Source organism: Pleurodeles waltl, chromosome 8, assembly GCF_031143425.1.
Source record: "Pleurodeles waltl isolate 20211129_DDA chromosome 8, aPleWal1.hap1.20221129, whole genome shotgun sequence".
In the NCBI taxonomy this organism is placed as follows: domain Eukaryota; kingdom Metazoa; phylum Chordata; class Amphibia; order Caudata; family Salamandridae; genus Pleurodeles; species Pleurodeles waltl.
The window spans coordinates 719,410,347-719,423,277 of NC_090447.1; positions in this window are offsets into that span (position 1 = coordinate 719,410,347).

Here is a 12,931-nt window from a genome sequence, read left to right on the forward strand (position 1 = left end):
GGGAAGCAGAGGCAAAAAAGACAGGGGAGACCACACCAAGGATGCCAGGTCTAACACCAATAAAATCTATAAAAGCACTAAAACTAAGTACACTATGCCTATTCCACAAACTACCCTACACTGTGCTAAAATGTTGTACAAAAGTTAAATAAAACAGGAACTATGGAGGGGTAGCAAGCTTGAGGTGGTCCTAAATTTAGGCATCAATCCTGTCCAAAGTTTGCTGCAAGTTTTTGAGCATCTCCATCAATGTGGCCACCTGCTGTTCCAATGCCGCCAGCCTCGCCTTCTCCTCCACATTTTCTTTCAGGGCCTGGTGTTCAAACTCACTCCTTGGGCCAGGTGTTGTGGTGACTGGTAGTGGTGGAAGTGCTGTTTGTGCCTTATATGGTCCCACCACACCCTCAAGATTAACTGTTTAGGACCTCTCAAACTCAGCAGTTGTGCCCGCCCTGTCCTGCATTTGTTTGCCCTGAGGTGGTAATTGCCATGTCCCGTCTGCCTTCACTGCTTGTGCTTCTGCCCATGTGCCTGAATCCCTTGGCAACCTTTCAGAGGTGACGGTACCATCCCAAACAGATCCAGTAAGATTTTCCCTGTCCTGGGTCATGGTGGCCGTTGAAGAGGAAGTTCACATCTACCAGACCCAGAGGACATTATCACATTTATCAACAATTATATGCATGAAGAAGTGTTAGAGTCACAGTTGGTGTGTCCAACCAATGAAATGGACCTCCATGGGACGTAGCATGACCAACTATCATTATAGGCATCCTTCTTTCCTACAATTATATTACTGAAGTGCCAATGCCTTGCCCTTGTAGATACATTAAATGGCCGTGTCTAGCATCAGAAAAGTTTACACTAGTAAACATTAAAACAGATTGGGAACAATGATCTACACACGGAATGGTGCACATGAGTCATCTAGGTACTCCCTGGGTACTGACAGGCAGCATGCAATTGAGACATGAAATATGGCCAAAAATCTCAGTGTAATGAGTAATGTGTAGCAAGAGCACGTATTGTGCCTCAGCAGTGCTTCATTGATGTGGCATGAACACAAGGCAGCATACATTGCACCATAGCATGACTCAATGGCAGGTAGCTGTAACATTGATGGAGTATGTCTAGCTAGCTCCAAATCAACACACCAATTTGCCATCTGTCCAATGGTGATTCATAGACGTATCTGGAACACTTTGATTGAGATCACATAATGGCATCCTAAATATTGCATGTGACCCTTTACATGGCCAAGTGTCTGTCCATACATTTCACTATGGAATATAACATAGGTGCACATCAATGCAGACTTATTCCATGTGATGGGTGTTTGCAGGAATGCTCTGGGTCTCATATTTATGAGTATGTTGTCCTGTACATTGCAGGTGATTGCCTGAACAGGTTTAAAGTGGACAGTTCATAAGGGAGGCAGTTTGGGCAATGACATCTGTAGGTCAATGTTAAATGGACTGTATGCAGAAAACACTGTGCATGCATGAGTGTGGTATTGAACACATTGGGGGTCATTCTGACCCTGGCGGTAAAATCCGCCAGGGCCAACGACCGCGGGAGCACCGCCAACAGACTGGCGGTTCTCCCTTAGGCATTCTGACCGCGGCGGTACAGCCGCGGTCAGAAACGGAAAACCGGCGGTGTACCACCGGTTTTCCGCTGCCCTGGGGAATCCTCCATGGCGGCGCAGCAAGGATTCCGACCCCCATACCGCCATCCTGTTCCTGGCGGTTTTGGCCGCCAGGCACAGGATGGCGGTATGGGGTGTCGTGGGGCCCCTGGGGGCCCCTGCAGTGCCCATGCCAATGGCATGGGCACTGCAGGGGCCCCCGTAACAGGGCCCCACAAAGATTTTCAGTGTCTGCCATGCAGACACTGAAAATCGCGACGGGTGCAACTGCACCCGTCGCACCCCTTCCACTCCGCCGGCTCCATTCGGAGCCGGCATCCTCATGGAAGGGTGTTTCCCGCTGGGCTGGCGGGCGGCCTTCTGGCGGTCGCCCGCCAGCCCAGCGGGAAACCCAGAATACCCGCAGCGGTCTTTTGACCGCGCAGCGGTATTCTGGCGGTCCCAGCCAGGCTGGCGGCTTCCGCTGCCGGCCGGGGTCAGAATGACCCCCATTGCCCTTATTGCACTAAACTGCACTACAAGGGTATAATTATGTGTCTCTCTTGGGTTGATTTTGGTAGGCAAGGGCATGAGTCAGGCATGTAATAGCATTGGCATGTGTGGAATGGTGACATGTCACACATCAACTCATGACAGATCTGTCTGCAGTGAGCTAGGAATCAACACAGCCTGTGTGGCAAGGCCACAAAAGAATGACCTTACATAGCCATATGGAGGCCTACACTAGCAATATGCATCAGACCGGCAGATATAAGTTTTAACTTCCATTTCTATGTTCACATCCACTTCCATTACAGCATCTTTCACACAACCATCCTGCTCCTACTTTCTACATCCTTGGCTGTTGTGTACCTACATGTCAGGTATATTTTTACTGTGGACTGGTGATCCCACTTACACATCTCCCTGCAAACTACATACATGACCACACACAATACTTACAGAGCACAGAAGCCATCAGGTGACACTCACTGGTAGTATTTGGATTACAGAAGTTGTCCACTTTGCCACTGGTGAATGGGTCTGGTCCATCAAGAAGACAAAAACATGGTACAGATCTCTGTTAAAGATGAGCATGTACACTGTGTGCATATGAACACAGCACATTGACTTCACAAATGTCTCGCATTGTCTGTACGTGGGACATGTCGCTTTAGTCAAAGTTGGAATGGCCTAATGATGGACATATGTCTACCATGTTGCTGTGTAGTCAGATGATACAAGGCACATCATGTATCAGTTGCACATAGTGCAGAAAAGGCACAGGGCCCCCATACCATTCCACAGATTCAATGCTGCCTTGATTTGAGGGATCTGTAAACAGTCCAATTTGAATTACAACACTCTGCATAGCATGGACATGCTGGAGACTGCTCATGTAAATACCTGTTCTTCACAAAGATACACGCACCTGACAGTACCCATGCTCACTTATCTTCTTCCCTTAGCCCCCTACAAGTAGCCAGTGCACTGGAAATTTACAATGAGCATTCAAGACCAATATTGGCTCAAAACAGAACCAGGACCATTTGTCCCAGTACAGATGCATGTGTGATACTATGGGTATTAAAGCAAATACCTTGTCTAAATGGTGACCTGATGAAATGTGAGTACCCTCTCCTGCAAAATAATGCCAGGTGGCCTACACTGTTTACAGTCACTAATGGCCTAGTATGCTAGGTGACATTACTCCCTACACAATGCTGGATAGGTCACAGAGGGCCTTGCTGGCACAGCATGGTTTGTTTCTGAAATGGATATGACACTAAAAACAGGCTCCTGTGGCTTTTACTGTTCATTTTAGTGTGTTTCCCCATAGTAGGCCATACTATCTAAAAAAAACATATATGAGCCTGTATTTAAAAAGAAAACATAAAACATGTATGCAAATGCCACACAGCATTGCATATATGGACTTACCTGTTGGGTCGCCAACTTTAATCCCCAGGTGATCAAGGAGGTCGGCCTCATGGCTAACAACATCCGCTCAATGGTGCTTCAGTTGGTGGATGCTAAGCTGGACATTGAAGACACAATACATTTCGTACCACACCTTCTCCCAACACTGTTGCCTTTCTTGGGTGGGGTAGTTTGCATCACCCTACCTCCACTTCCGATCATGTTGGGCAGGTAATATGCCAACAACCACAGCAGGCCACCAAACTCATCCTCTGACATGTTTCTCACTATGCACCTACCCAACATCCCAACACCCAAACTATTCACCCTAAACACACCCATAAAAATAACCTTACCCTTCCCCCTGACCCTAAACTACCAAACCCCTAAAGGGACAGACATCCAGCATTACAGTACACACAACTATACAATATACACTACATAAAGGACAGTTTACAAACACAACAGAAACAGCAGAGACACCAACAAGACCAGAAAACAGACCACTCCTCAAAAGCACACTCCAAAACATCTCCAACACCCAGCACAGGCAATGAAGACTGTAGGTGAAAGTCAATTCACATTTTCTGGTTTGCAGCATGGCTGAACCATTGCATCATTTCCTGTGTGGATGTGTCACTTTTCAGTCTAAAGAATCACTTTTTCACCAAAAGTGACTTTTTTGACTCATCACTAGTGACATAAGCAAGGTGCGAGTTAGATACAACACATTACAACACAGAAGGTATTGGTTTTGACGCTTTATTGTTGATGCAGTATTTCATGCAATGCTCTTCCTACTGAAGCATCAGGTTTACTCCTAAAGAGTCACTTTTTTCACCAAAAGCGTAGTTTTTTAATGATACATCGCTAGTGACATAGACAAGGCGTGAGTTAAACACAACACATGGCAATAGTTGATGCACTGTTTTTGTCGTTTTGTAATTAATGCATGGAATCTTGGGATGTGTTGCAAGTGTACGTTACCAGTGCACACATGTGTGATTCCTTGTGATCATGCTGCAGGCACTCGGACAGGCAACATATTGCTGTCTGTGACATAGACTAGTAGTCATTTGTGCACATTTTTCGATCATTAATATGACAGAAGTTTGTATCATGGTTGCATTGAGGTAGTTAGTTATCAGCGTTGTTGTCACTTTTAGTATCAGATGCAACACTACTATGCAAATTATATCAACATTGTCAGACATGATTGTGGGCAGTCTTGTAGTTCATACTACCTGTCTGCATTATATCCCTCATTGTGCTTATGTGCATAAAACACACTCAGAATTTTAAAGTCACTGACTACTTCAGCCAGTCCACATTGCATGTGGCATCCACCTCACAGATTGAAGGTCTAGATGTGTCCAATAGTTTGCTGTGGCAATAGGTCACATGCTCATATATGCCTGACATCACAGAGCAGAGTATGTTGTCCAATGACCACCATAAGTTGCAGTAGTGTACCCACATCTTCTGTCTTTGCTTGGTATCTGACACTATATGTGTGTAACATGCAAATTACACTTGCAGAAATAGCTCATCCATTACTATTATCCATGACTTTGGTCTTCATGAGGTCAGCTTGAGTAGGCCTAACAAGTGTGTCATCTTCCAAGTAGCGACATGTTTGATATTTCCCCATATCACTATTTTTTGAAAACACAGAGGGTTAACCTAAACTTTCGACTGTGGTTAGGCATTCATACTAGGTGCCCACATGTGCAGTCATTGCCGGGTTACACCACTGTGACCTGCCATGTGCCACTGCAGGCTACTTTGCCAGTAGTGACATCACTTGTAGAATGACCTAGACATCTATTTGTCGATTAGTTTAGCTTTGTGTCCTTGACAAGCTGGACCACATGTATGAAGCTGTTGAAGTCACAGCATTGTTAGTTTCAAGGAACAACTGAACGACACATTCACATCCATTCCTGCATGCAGCAGTTGCAGACTTGCCTATTGGTTGAAGTGTGGTTGGCTAGTGGCTAGGTAACCAGTCCAGCACTGGCACAATATGGGAAGCAACAATTGTATGTTATGTTAGGTGCAAAACTGATGCAGCTATGTGCTGACAAACTATTGTGTAGCATATGTGGACTTAGTTTGTTGCACTGTGTTTCCATGACCATACTATAGGCCTCTGTTCACAGTCATAGGACAATCAGGTCACTATACTGCCCTGTATAACTGTGACGCAGTGAAGAAATGTGATTATGTGCAACACATACACTCCGGGCCCGATTCACAAAATTAAATTTAGACCTAAAGTCCAGGTTTACACCAAAAGTCAAAGTTTAGACCTAAAGTCTAAACTTAGACCAAAAGTCTAACTTTACTACGAGTAAAGTTAGATGTTCTGTCTATACTTAAACTTTTGGTGTAAACTTAGATTTTTGGTCTACGTTTACCTTTGTGAATTGGGCCCTGAGTCTTTGGAATGAGATGGGTTGCCTGACAGTCAGTGCACAGTTGCACCACACATACTCAGAACATGTGCACAATATTGCGCATTGCCACCTTTGTTTGTTCTGATTCTTCCATACACATGCATTTGGCACAGGTTGTTGGTGTGCACACATGTTTTTGATCACACAGTATTGTTCTGTGGTGTGAAATACTCATAACTACCTAAATTTCTGATTGGCCACATCCACATAGGTGAGATATCAATGTATGGATATTTACAGTGACTGTAAAATGAAAATCCATACATATATGTAGTCTACATAAATGTATTTACATTTTTACAGACTATGCTGCCAAAATATTTGAGACTGGCATATTTTGCCATCCAATAAGATCAGTCTTCTGTAAAGAAATTTGTCGAGTCCCAGTAACAGTACCAATATTTTCTTCTCTGTCCTCATCTTCATAGTTATCCTCTTGCACTGGTACCGGCACATCACGGCACTGGGCCCATGGGACATTTGTCTGCACACAGATATTGTGCAAGATAGAGTACAAGAGTATAATTTTGCAGACTGTTGATGATGAGCATAGCAGTCAGCCACTGGACATATCAAGGTAGTGAAAACGTGACTTGAGTAGGACAAAAGTCCATTCAACAATGCCCCTGGTCTTGGACAGTGCTTTGTTACAGTTGCACTGTGTTTCGGTCTGGGGATGTGCAAAAGTGGTCATTACCTAGGCCTGCAGACCATATCCTTGGTCAGCTGAAAAGACAAAGGGAGAAAAGTCAGTCAACACACTTTTTACAAACAAACACAGTGGCTTTGCATGTCTTGCAACGTGTACATTTGAGGTTTGCAATACATATGTGGCCAAATGAATGGACAAGTATGAGGTACACCCCTCCTATATGTATATTATGCGAGTTACCGTAGACAGATATGTCCATTGGGTCATTCCTCATTTGCTGTTGTTGGGTCACTCATGTACTTCATATGTACTTCGGCCATTCCCATTTTGGCTCTTCTGAAATCTCTTGTTTATGATGGAGTGGAGGAAGATGTATGCGTCATGCACACTCAAAGGATATTTGGCAAGGACGTTGGTGAACTGGCTACGATTATCCACAATGGCCTGGACATTCATGGAGTGCGTGTGTTTCGGTTTCAACATATGTGTGATGTAGCTGCTGGGGGAACAAGTTGCACTTGTGTGCAGTCCATGGCACCCAGCACATGTAGGAAGCCTGCAATGGCATAAAAGTGTTGCTTGATCTCAAGCTGCAGTTGCTTCGTGTGTTGGGAAGAGGAGGTACTGTAGTGTTAGGCATATAATGGCATCCAGGACAGTGTTGAGGAAAGCAGAGAAGGATGGCTCGGAGATATCAGCTACTCTGGTGATCTGGAAAGACCAGATGCCAACATGTGGAATACAGCCATGAGCTTCTTCTGTGGCATGATGTTTCTGAGTCTCCCAGTTGGTGGTTGGAGCCTAGGTGCTAACAGGTGCAGAAAGTGGGCAATGGATTGCCTCTGTAGCCAGTAGAGAGTGATGACCTCATCCTCCTTGAGGTCAAGGTGGCTAACCCGCTGCCGATTAACGTGCTCTCTTCTCCGGGACTGCTTTTGTGGTGGTGGTAGGGGGAAAGGTGCATTTGGTTAGGGTGGTAGGGGTTGTGGACTTCTCTTTGCCACTCCCAGCTGCAAAATGAGAAGCTCCATGTTGTAGTTGAGCTTACCAGACTCTCCTGTCTGACATCTATTTATATGAAATTGCCAATGTATCATTTCTTACGCCTGAATTACCGATGCACAGGAATTATGATGCATTTGTACACTTGCAGTAAACTCCCATCCAATGCTTCACTTTTCAATGTACTTGTAAATATCCATGCGTTGGTTTTGCAGTGGAACTACACAGAAACACCTACCTTCCATACATTAATACTTAATTGATGCAGCCAGATGAAGAGCAGGAACATTTTAACTCAAGACGACTAAAAATGACACATCGGCCTCAATGTGTCACCTTATAAATATGGAGTACTGAATGCATCATAATTGGAAACCCTGTCGGGGAGGAGACACACCTGTCTGCAGTTTCAGCTTCTAAAAAGTCATCAGTTGCTTTCACAACCAGAAACTCCTGAGGATTCTGGCAAACTATTGTGATCTCTGCCGCACTGTCTAGCAGAGTCACTGCCCACTTCCTATTCTTCAATAAAGTTCTCATTATGTGTGTCATTTTTAGCCAAAATTGCTGCCACTTTTTTTCTTGTTGAATTGTGCTTTCTATTGGGGAGTTTCTCTTCCTTTTCCATGGAAGCTTCGAATATTTTCTCTGTTTCATGTACTCATTTGGTTGTTCTGAATGCCCTTCTCTCTCACTGCATTTATCCGGTGAGTCCTCAAAGGAACAAGATTGGCGTGTATCAGTATATTGAAATCTATCAAGAGTTTTCAAGTGTCCCTATTTTTGAAATCATACCATTTCTCAGAGTTCTCCACATGCAGAGATTTTCCTTTTTGTTTTATGCAGTCTTTTTTTGTTTTTGTTTGTCCCAGCATTTTTTAGAACCCCCTCATGCTTGCTTGGTAGAATTCTTATTTACAAACAGAGGTGGGGTGTTAAATATTGGAGAAATGTGGTGCTCAAAAGTCATGCTGGCTTATATTAAGTTGCATATATATCAGTTAAGCGGTGCTCTCATAAGGGAAAACACCCTCATCCCTTGACCTGAAAAACCACGCTAATCAGACCCAACTATATATATAGAGGCACACGCTATAGTAATTAGGTATGTATCTCACACTAATAGTAACACGAAATATCTCAATCATGTAAGGAAAACAGCATCAGCACACGGCTATAATAGGATCATTTTTTCCATCATTGCCTCGTAATACACAAGTGAATATGACGTTGGGTATTGTGTTGGAACAAGTTGAGTTTGACCTCTAAACTCGCCAGTTGATTATATATTTGACATTGCATCAGCCCTGAGGAAGACGTTGGGTTATTACCCTAGACGAAACACATGTTGGCTGTTGGTGGTTTCATACAGAAGAATAAGACCTGTACTGGAAAAAATAAACTACAAACTGTACTACCGAGAAGAACTGCAACATATTTTATCTACTGGTCAAAAGACCAGATCCTCTTTATTTCCATGTGTCTTCGACTCTCATGCTGTTTTTCTTACATGATTAAGATATTTCTGTATTACTATTAACATGAGATATATACCTAATTACTATAGCGTGTGCCTCTATATATATAGAATTCTTATTGGATTTACCTTGTAGTTGTGGTTTACCTGGTCTGGCCCAAGACTATCCAGACCTATAGTAGAATAGGTTTTGGTGATAATCTTTGGCAGCTCACATTCTTGATCCTGTGCAGGAACATCCTGGATCTGCTGGCGTACTGCCAATGCTACTGCTTCCTCTTTAAGATTACTTAATTTTATTGAGAATACTGTGGCAAAATTGCCCATTTGTTGCATCCCCAAGTCTAGGGCCGGGCAGCCCCGTATTAATTTTGAATCTGCTTTAACACTTCCAGAAGATTTGCAAGTGTTGGTGTACCGTGTGCAGCAGTGTAGAGTGCAGCAAACACTGCACCCCAAGTGGCGCAGTGGTCCACCGAAGGAACCATCCCAAAAGCAACCATATTGTGAGAATTCTATGTTTATCTTGCTATGGGGAAACAGTGCCTCCAAGGCGTTTTTTTTGTGCTAACCAAAATGGAATTGTGTTATGTTTGGTGGGTACCTCACCCATAATCAAATGCACAGGATTAATGCTTGCTGTAGCCACATGTGGTTGCACTGGCGTATCCCTTGCTGGGGCATTGTTTAAAGTCTGCATTATGAATTGTAGTAGGCGTCTACATATTTCAACTAAATTAGTGTATAAGTGGCAAACTTAAAATGGAATTATTCAGAGAGAAAAAACACCAATTGGGGAGATCCATTTATGCATTCAAGCTTAAACAACCTACAGCGTCAAATAGGTGCTACCTTTCTAGCTGAGGAGGATATTCCCTAATACCACGGACGTCTCCATATAAGGTAAGTAGGGTGCCTTTAGCATGTAATGAGACGGAGATACTTGGGAGATACATACAGTTAGTGCCCAACCAACATTGGTGGCACCATGTCGTAGGATCCTCATTGTAGGAACAAGAATGCTCTATTTTGGGCAGTAGCAACACCGAGCAGGGGGCTGAATCTGATTCAATTCCGTGTGATAGCTGTTGGCCTAACCCTGTCGGCTAGCTAGCAGCACCCCACCAGAACCCAAGAGTAAAGGTGATTTGTGGCAGCCTGTCGCATGATACTCTAACACTCCTTAGGGAAGTCATGGTGGAACAGATCTTACCATTTTCTCTCTGCTACATATGTCTGATATGTCCTCTGAGGTGGTGGGGGCAGTATGGTGTTTTATAATAAAACATCTGATGATCTAAGAACTGCCCTGACATGACATGTGTAGGGTAGACATTGTACTCTTTGTTCCTGCAATAGCTGGTAAGCTATTGTGTGCAGCCTTGGGATGAGCACAGGATGAAAATGTTGTGCAATAACAAATTCTGTATGGAAGGGCAAATGATAAAAATAATAAGACATCTACACTAAAATGAATCTTTGCTAAAATGATATGCAGAATAAAAATTAGAAGAGTAACTAGGTGAAAGGGCATAGGGCCAGGCTTAAAACTAAAATAATGTGCCCGTATAAATGTTAAAATAACCTCATGACAAACCCACTCCTCCTAACTGTTTCTAACATCTGCCTTACTCTAACATCATGCAGCTGAGCAGATTCTCCATAAATCATTACGTGATCTTGGAAGCACTCCACACCTTCCATACCACCAAACATTTCATACATAATCCTCTAAAAAATTGTAACATGGCAACAAATGTGTAGGTCCTTAAGGGAGTGATGAAAGTAGTAAGATCTTTAGAGTCTTGATGTAGTCTGATTTGTTGGTACACAGCTGTGAGATTAAGGGTGGTGAAGAATATAGCCCCATGTAGTAGGGACACCATTTCAGTGGTATTAGGTTGTGGAAATTGATTGATCACCACAGATTTGCTCAAAGCCCTTAAAGCCACACAAAGTCTGATCTCAACAGACTGTTTCCAGAAACCAAAAACAGGAGCAATCCATTCCGAATTCTTCACCAGTTCAATCACTCCCTCGACACACAATCTCTTCAGTTCTAACTCTACAACATTCCTCGTGGCGATAAGCACTGACCTGACTTTGTGCGCTACTGGTACTTAGCCCTCTCTTAGTTTTATCTGAGGTACATAACCTTTCAAACACCTCACCTTCCCATGAAATTAATCTGGAAAATCTTCAAAAAATGTAATATAGATTTAGTTTGAAGCACATCAAGACAATTTATATCACTCCTTATTATATCATTAATCTAATCTTCCCTGAATCTGACTGGTGGAGAGGCAGTGAGGGTCTAATAATATTCTCAGTTCCCTTTGATGAGGCCATCTCAAAACACTGTCTCCTTTGATTGGACCATATACTTTGCCTCTGATTTCGCTGCTTTGAAATTTTATTTTTGTTTTGAAAACCCTCTCAACTTTATGGTTTTCTGCCATAACCCCCTGGCATGACATTGGGATCTTTAAGAGATACCTTATCACATATTTCCTAGTCAAGCACTGCATCAGACATCAAAGTGAGCTTTTACCGACCAACCATTGATAAAAATGAAATATTATGAGTGTCTTTTTCCTCTTCATCAGTTGACACACACAATATACACTCCTCCATACTTTCACTTGGTTCTGAGAATATGCCATTAATTTTCCCAGATACTTTTTGTGAAATGCAACATTTGGCAAAATGTCCTTTCTTGAAACATACCTTACACACAACGTTTAGAGCTAGAAATTTTTTAAAAGAGGCAACATGCCCAGAATTACCATAACTAAAACAAACACCTTTACATTTTGTTAGAGCAAGCTGGTTAGTCCTTCCTTTTGCATCGTCTTCTTTCAGCCTCACTTTGCAGGATCCATGATCTTGTTTTACTCTAGTTTCTCCACACATGCAAAAGAATGTTCCACATGCTTTGTAATAAAAAGAACCTCACTCAATGTTGGATCATCCTTTAACTATAGCTATTGTCTAATTTTGTCAGAATGACAATGAAGCATGAATTGATTTCTGATTAGTTCCTCCAAATTAGCTCCAAATCTGCAAGACGAGGCAAATTTCCTCAGGTTAGTTACATAGTTCTCAACAGTCTCACCAATCCTTTGTTCTCTCATTCCAAAATGGGATCTCTCCAACACCATGGTAACTTTAGGTACAAAATGCACACCTAATTTATTCTTTTCTTATGCATCTATCAAATTATTTCAGACCCTCATCTTCATCCTCTTCTTCCAGATCAGGTAAACATTTCAATTTCTTGACCCTCACAACCTAGACAACAATTTAGAACAGAAGTCTTCCTCTCTGGAGTAAGATCTGATCCACAGACTTTGGAATAATGTGCAAAGGTTTCCTTCCTTTTTGGGCATCTATTAGAAGATTCCCCAGGTGGTGAAAGGAAGAAAGGGGAAGGCACAATAGTGTGCATTGCTAATCCTTGTATAAAACAACTGCATAAAAATAACCTTCAGTCAATGAATCTGATACAGAAATAACAGTAGCTCTCCTCATAATCTGGTACTTGTGATTTACTAAGAACAAGCACCAAGAAAGAGGTTAGCTGTCTAGTTTTTATTTTCCAGGAAGTTGCATACATAACTTTGTATCACGTAGAACCCTTGAGATTACTTTGTGCGCAATGCTGAGGAAAATGCACACATTAAACCCTCCAGGTCAAGATTTGAAAACACTTTCACTGAGGTCTATGGGATCTTTGGACCAACTGAAGGGTGTGTTTAACCAAATACAATCAATATCAATACAATCTCAATCAA